Genomic DNA, 7,500 nt, shown 5'->3' with positions numbered 1-7,500 from the left:
TTAAAGCACGTAAGGGAAGAATCAGCCTCTGTTGAGGATAGGGCTGGGGCTTGAATCAAAAAGTAATCCCCTTCACTCGTCCCTCGTTCGCTCCACTTGATGGATCTGAGACAACTAGGCTTATTGTGTTTACCTACCTGATACACAGTTCTACTCTAACGTTTGTCTCAGAGACGAAGCCAATAGGTTCCAATAGCCGCGCTAACGTGGTCTGTTTACCAGAAGCAGGTCTGCAAAAGCAGGTCTGATTCCATAAACCCATTTAGAGACTGATTTGGTACTAGTAGGACGTGTCCCTTTAAGCCAGCTCTTAGCATTAAGTCCTATGTCTGTGTCTGTCTGTGACAGAGAAGGAGTGAAGGACAGACAGGCGGAGAGCTATGGACTTCCAACATCACCCTGACCTACATTCTCCTTTCCCACCGTCAATCACTACAGCGACAGAGAGAAGGAGGGATGTGAGAGAGGTTGAGGGGAGAAAAAAAATAGACGGAGAGAACGAGAGAGCGAAAACAGAGGGAGAAGAGAGACGTGCTAGAGAGATGGGCAGAGGCTGTCGAGGAGGACAGGTGTGCTGTCCCTCGCTCCTCTCTCTCTCTCCTCCCTCTCTCCTCTCTCTGTCCAGAGGTTCAGTAATTGGTGCTGTCAGGGCCAGACAGCTCTACAGCGTGGTTCTTCACTGTGGAGCCCCAGGACAGACCCACAGGCTGCAGGAACATCCACACACACACTGCTCACTGCTCACTGACAGAGAGACACACTGACACACGCAGAAGGAGAGAGGGAGACAGGGAGGAGTGTGAGCGAGAGAGAGAGAGAGAGAGAGACTCTGTGTGTGTGTGTGTGTGTGTGTATTGGATGATTATGTAACCCCAGTAACAGGGCAGATGAGGATGAATTCATGTGAATGTAGGCTTCACAGCCAATAGGAGAGCAGAGAGGGAGACAGGGAGGGAGAGCGGGGGTGTAAAAGACAGACACGGAGAGAGTAAGGAGAGAAATGGAGAGTGACAAACAGAAAGAGAGAGAGAGAGAGAGAGAGAGAGAGAGAGAGAGAGAGAGAGAGAGCTCTTAACATGATATCTCATCTGACCTAAATACAGTCAATTAATTACTAAAGGGACTAAAAACACATGCACACGCCCTGTTACCTCAACTATCATTTTAATTTCTGTTATGTTTTTTGCTTTACGAAAAAGAGGAGGACAGAGAGATCCATGGCTTATAAATGTTTAAAGAGGGGGAGAGCAGAATCATCAGTCCAGAGGTCCCCAAGCCCCTTAGTGACACAACGGAGAGAGAGAGAGAGAGAGAGAGAGAGAGAGAGAGAGAGAGAGAGAGAGAGAGAAGAAAGCGCATAGGGGAGAAGGGGGATTAAGAGTACGTTTAAGAGAGGGAGTTGGAGAAAGATGGAGGACAGGGGTGAGTTGCGTAAGTAAAGAGCTCTCGGTCTCCCTCCCTCTTTCTACCTCCTCTGTTGGCTGTCTGTGCGGAGAGAGGGAGATGAAAGGGGCGCTAGGTGAAGGGAGACAGCAGTACCATTACAGAACAAGAGAACAGCAGCAGAAACTAGCAAATGGGGAAAGATAACATATTATATATAATTGGAGGAGTCTGGTTGTTTGGGTGTCTGACAGGGACCGGAGCAGTAATGATTCCATTAACACCTCACACAGTACAAAAGAGAAAAGGGGAGAGGGGGATGAAAAGGAGGGATGAGAGAGGGACAGGGGTGGAGCGAGAGATAGAGAGACGAGAGAGCAAGAAAGGGGGGAGAGAGAGAGAGAGAGAGAGAGAGAGAGAGAGAGAGAGAGAGAGAGCAAGGCTGATTTAAATGCATTAGTGAGTCAGTGTTACCTTACTTTTCCCTGTGGAAGCTCTTCAGAAGCCCTGAGTAGCCGTGAGGGCGGGGCGGACACCTTTTTTGGGGTTTGGAGCAGTGTGTTTAGCACTAAAAGCATTGTGCTGTGCTCCTGGGGGCACATTAGAGCATTACACAGGGGTGTCACGTCTCTTTGTGACCTACAGACCTCTTTGTTAAAAGCTGAGTGATTATTGACATAGTTATTCTTAACGTTTGGGGGTTCTTTTAAAAGATGCGATATTGATCAAGACCAGACAATCGTCAATGGAATTACAATGTAAAGATCTAGGGTAAGTGTACCCATTGCTGACAGGTGTATACAATTGAGCACACCGCCATGCAATCTCCATAGACAAACATTGGCAGTAGAATGGTCTTTGTGAAGAGCTTAGTGACTTTCAACGTGACACCGTCATGGGATGCCACCTTTCCAACAAGTCAGTTCATCAAATTTCTGCCCTGCTAGAGCTGTCCCGGTCAACTGTAAGTGCTGTTATTGTGAAGTGGAAGCGTCTTTGAGCAACATCGGCTCAGCCGCGAGGTGGTAGGCCACACAAGCTCACAGAACAGGACAGAGTGCTGAAGTGCGTACCTCATAAAAATCGCCTGTCCACGGTTGCAACACTCACTACTGAGTTCCAAACTGCCTCTGGAAGCAACGTCAGCACAAGAACTGTTCGTCGAGAGCTTCATGAAATGGGCTTCCATGGCCGAGCAGCCACACCCAAGCCTAAGATCACCATATGGCAGTCCGACGGACGAATCTGGGTTTTGCGGATGCCAGGAGAACGCTACCTGCCTCAATGCATAGTGCCAACTGTAAAGTTTGGTGGGCTAGGCCCCTTAGCTCCAGTGAAGGGAAATCTTAAACGATACAGCGTACAATGACATTCTAGATGATTTTCTGCTTCCAACTTTGTGGCAACAGTGTGGGGATGATAATGCCCCTGTGCACAAAGTGAGGTCCATACAGAAATTGTTTGTTGAGATCGGAGGGGAAGAACTTGACTGGCCTGCACAGAGCCCTGACGTCAACACCCATCGAACACCTTTGGGATAAATTGAAACGCTGACTGCGAGCCAGGCCTAATCGCCCAACATCAGCGAGACCTCACCAATGCTCTTGTGACTGAACGGAATTAAGTCCCCGCAGCAATGTTCCAACATCTAGTGGAAAGCCTTCCCAGAAAAGCGGAGGCTGTTATAGCAGCAAAGTGGGGACCAACTCCATATTAATGCCCGTGATTTTAGAATGAGATGTTCGACGAGCAGGTGTTCACCGAGTTTGTACCTTCAGACATGAAATGGTTCAAATTGGGAACGCGTCGCCTACTGAATCGGGTGCGCTTACCGCCAACAGCGCGAGACAAATACAAAAAATAGGAACGTGAGGTTTATCGTTGGGTTTTTTACAGAAATGTTTGGCGATCTACTAGGACGGATTGGAGATCAACCAGTCAATCGTGATCGACTAGTTGGTGATCCCTGCTTTAAGCTCACCTGAGATAAATGTCACATTTAGAAAAAAACGCATCTATGTACCACAACACGAGGTTCATTTAACAGTAAAATAAGACAAAATGCATAAAAACATGTAAGCTGTGAGTGCTTGAGATATACAGTATTATATTCTTATAACCCTACTGTATTGACTGTGAGCATACCAGTAAAATACCAACCTGCATCCCACAGGTTGGCTTGCTTCTGAAGCTGAGCGGGGTTGCTCCTGGATGGGAGCAACTTCCAGATGCTGCTGGAAGTTGTGTTGGAGGGCCAGCAGGGGGCACTTTTCCCTCTGGTCATAAGATCATGTCCCAGGACAGTGAAGGGAACATTGCCCTATGCAGAGTGCTGTTTTTCAGATGGGTGTCCTGACTCTCTGTGGTCATAAAAAAATCCCATGGCACATAGCAAGACTAGGGGTGTTAACCCTGGTGTCCTGGCTAAATTCCCATCATGGCCCCCTAATTGGCATGTATCACTCTCCACCATGCTAGCTGATGTGTGGTGAGTGTTCTGGTACAACAATGGTTGCTGTGCATCACCCAGGTGGGTGCCACACATTGGCGGTGAGATTCCCCCTTACCCTGTAAACTGCTTTGAGTACCTCAGTCGGTAGAAAGGTGCTATAAGTCCATAGCATGAAAAAGTCCTCTTTTCAATTGGCAAGCAATAGTGATTAATACCCAGGTAGCATGCTGTCATGTGTCTCTTCATTTTACATTAAGTATGATCTCTTATTTGAGAAGGTACTTACAATATTTTTTAAAAAGTTTGAGAGTCATCTCCACACAAAAGTTTGTTTGCAGCATTCGGGGGGGAAGGGCCTTGGTCGGGGAGGTGACCAAAAACCCAAGAGTTCCAATGTGGAGATGGGAGAACCTTCCAGAAGGACAAACATCTCTGCGGCGCTCCACCAATCAGGCCTTTATGGTAGAGTGGCCAGACGGAAGCCACTCCTCAGTAAAAGGCACGTCAGCCCGCTTGGAGTTTGCCAAAAGGCACCTAAAGTCTCTCAGACCATGAGAAAGAAGATTCTCTGGTCTGATGAAACCAAGATTGAACTAATTGGCCTGAATGCCAAGCGTCACGTTTGGAGGAAACCTGGCACCATCCCTACGGTGAAGCATGGTGGTGGCAGCATCATGCTGTGGGGATGTTTTCAGCGGCAGGGACTGGGAGACTAGTCAAGATCAACGGAAAGATGAACGGAGTAAAGTACATAGTGATCAAGCTCCAGAGCGCTCAGGACCTCAGACTGGGGTGAAGGTTCACCTTCCAACAGGACAACAACCCTAAGCACACAGCCAAGACAATGCAGGAATGGCTTGGTGACAAGTCTCTGAATGTCCTTGAGGTGCCCAGACAAAGCCCGGACATGAACCCGATCGAACATCTCTAGAGAGACCTGAAAGTAGCTGTGCAGCAACGCTTGAGAGGATCTGCAGAGAAGAATGGGAGAAACACGAGGCTGTAATCACTGCCAAAGGTGCTTCAACAAAGGTCTGAGTAAAGGGTCTGAATACTTATATAAATGTGATATTTAAATGTTTTCTATTTTATAAATTTGCTAATATTTCTAAAAACCTGTTTATGCTTTTTCATTATGCGGTATTGTATGTAGATTGACGAGGGGGGAAAACGATTTAATCCGTTTTAGAATAAGGCTGTAACGCAACAAAATGTGGAAAAATTCAAGTGGTCTGAATACTTTCCGAATGGACCGTATACAAAACATTAAGAACACCTGAACTTTAAATGACAGACTGACCAGGTGAATCCAGGTGAAAGCTATGATCCCTTATTGACGTCACTTGTTAAATCCACTTCAATCAGTGTAGATGAAGGGGAGGAGACGGGTTAAAGAAGGATTTTTAAGTCTTGAGACAATTGAGGCATGGATTGTGTATGTGTGCCTTTCAGAGGGCGAATGGGCGAGATAAAATATTTAAGTGCCTTTGAACAGGGTAGTAGGTGTCAGGCGCACCGGTTTGTGTCAAGAACTGCAACGCTGCTGGGTTTTTCACGCTCAACATGTCTCGCATGTGTATCAAGAATGGTCCACCAACCAAAGGACATCCAGCCAACTTGACACAGGGGTGGGAAGCATTGGAGTCAACATGGGCCAGCATCCCTGTGGAACGCTTTCGACACCTTGTAGAGTCTATGACCCGACGATAGGTGTTCCTAATGTTTGATGTACTCAGTGTATCTTGCAATAGTAACAAGTAATTGTTCAAATAAAAACAAGTATACATTTGAACAATTACTTGTTAGTATTGCATTAAAGCACGAACAAATACCTATAAAAACATACATAGCATTACTTGGCCCTGATTGTAAAAAAGATATGGCCATTTTTATAGTGGGAGTGTGTCTCCGATAACGCGTGACATTGCCCAGAGGTGTAACGCCTTGCTGTGTTAGCCTGGACCTGGAGTTGCAATGAAGTTTTAACTGGCGGTTCGTAAAATAGTGTTCAGCAGTAAAACGGTGTTAATTCCAATATAGTTATCTGCCACAACGATAATCTCACAATGAAAGGCGCCAAGAACAGCACACAATAACAGCGGAGGTGCATAAAGATGGAGGCCGTCATGCCATGTTGTACATTGCGCTCGTTACTCTTTTTTTTTTGCAGAGTATTAGCCGAGTATACATGATCCCAATTTTAGTGTCAATTTGAAAAAACAAAAAAGTAGATTGCGCTGATTTATTGGCGCGTTGCACCATATCGCGTACCTTCGAACGTAGTGGGTAGTGCTCAAACTCAATGAAATCATACCTAAAATTCGGCCGTCTTCCTGCACGTTCGCCATTGTTCTTGTTCAATTGTATTCCTAGGAACTTCGGAGCACAACAATCGGTACTGTAACTCTACATTCCCAAAGGACTCATAAGGAAGCTTGTGAATGTCCTGCTGCATCTTACAAGAGAAACAAACAGCCTATCTACATGCAGTACCACCGGGTTTAGTTCTCACAACTGAGCCTAAGACAGCTCTAGCAAGGGAAGATATTGGTCAGCTGACACGCACGCACGCACGCACACGCACACGCACACACACACACACACACACACACACACACACACACACACACACACACACACACACACTCAAATCTGCGGAGTTCAACAACTTAATACTCTGCTACCTGAGGCATCCCCTCTCCTCCACCTCCTCCACTCTGAAGACTGGAAAATGGTACATACACATCTCCTCACTCACACACACACTCACCAACACAAACTGCCTCCGAGCAACTCTCCCGACCTTCTCTTTCATAACATTGTCCTCGCTACGTAAGGGGGTTGCCTAACACACCCACCCACACACACACACAGCCTTACCCAACAGGGGGTAGTAAACCACATACCCACAGTCGTTATCATTCCATCCTGGTAAACCACATTGTTTTCCATAACGCTGCCGTCTATCTGTATTCATATCCTCTCTGGAACAGTTTCTCCGTTCACTACTAGATCTAGATCTATCAGGACTAGGCTTATCACGATACCAACAATTAACAAACAATACGATACCGGGCCAAGTATCGCGATACCATGGTGGGGGAAAAAAATATCTGTGGCCATAGCATCCTGTTCACCCGGACGCTTGTTGAGGTTTTCGAAATGTTCTCCAAAAACCTGTCACTGAAATTCACACTTCTTCTCAATATAACACATTTACTGTAACTTCAGTGTTCAGTGTATAATATAACACTGCATAGAATGGCTGATTTGTCCCATCTAACAGGACCCACATGGCAGCACCAGGTACAGTGCAGTATAATCCTAATAGATTTTCTGCCCACCTCTCCACTGTCACAACGTTAGCCACACAGGATGTTGGTGGCACCTTAATTGGGGAGAGCGTGCTTGTGGTAATGACTAGAGAAGAGTCAGTGGAATCAAATACACCAAACGCATCGTTTCCAGGTGTTTGATGTCATTCCATTTGCGGCCATTATTACGAGCCGTCCTCCCCTCAGCAGCATCCACTGGTTAGCCGACGTGTGGTGAGCTTTCTGAGGAAGGAATGGCTGCCATGGAATTGGTTGTGTATGTAAAGCCACAGACTAGCACAGGCACAAGCAGATACACACACATTATAAACCTTGTATCCATTCACATTG

At 46.4% G+C, this 7,500-nt stretch overlaps 1 protein-coding gene across 3 annotated transcripts in view; it reads right to left on the bottom strand.

The window, feature by feature from the left end:
- epha4b (eph receptor A4b) overlaps positions 1 to 7,500 on the bottom strand; it is a 123,437-nt gene that overhangs the window by 87,121 nt on the left and 28,816 nt on the right. The window lies entirely within an intron of this gene.

The sequence above is a fragment of the Salmo salar genome, chromosome ssa03 (genome assembly GCF_905237065.1).
Source record: "Salmo salar chromosome ssa03, Ssal_v3.1, whole genome shotgun sequence".
Classification (NCBI taxonomy): Eukaryota; Metazoa; Chordata; class Actinopteri; order Salmoniformes; family Salmonidae; genus Salmo; species Salmo salar.
This window is presented reverse-complemented; position numbering and strand designations above follow the sequence as displayed.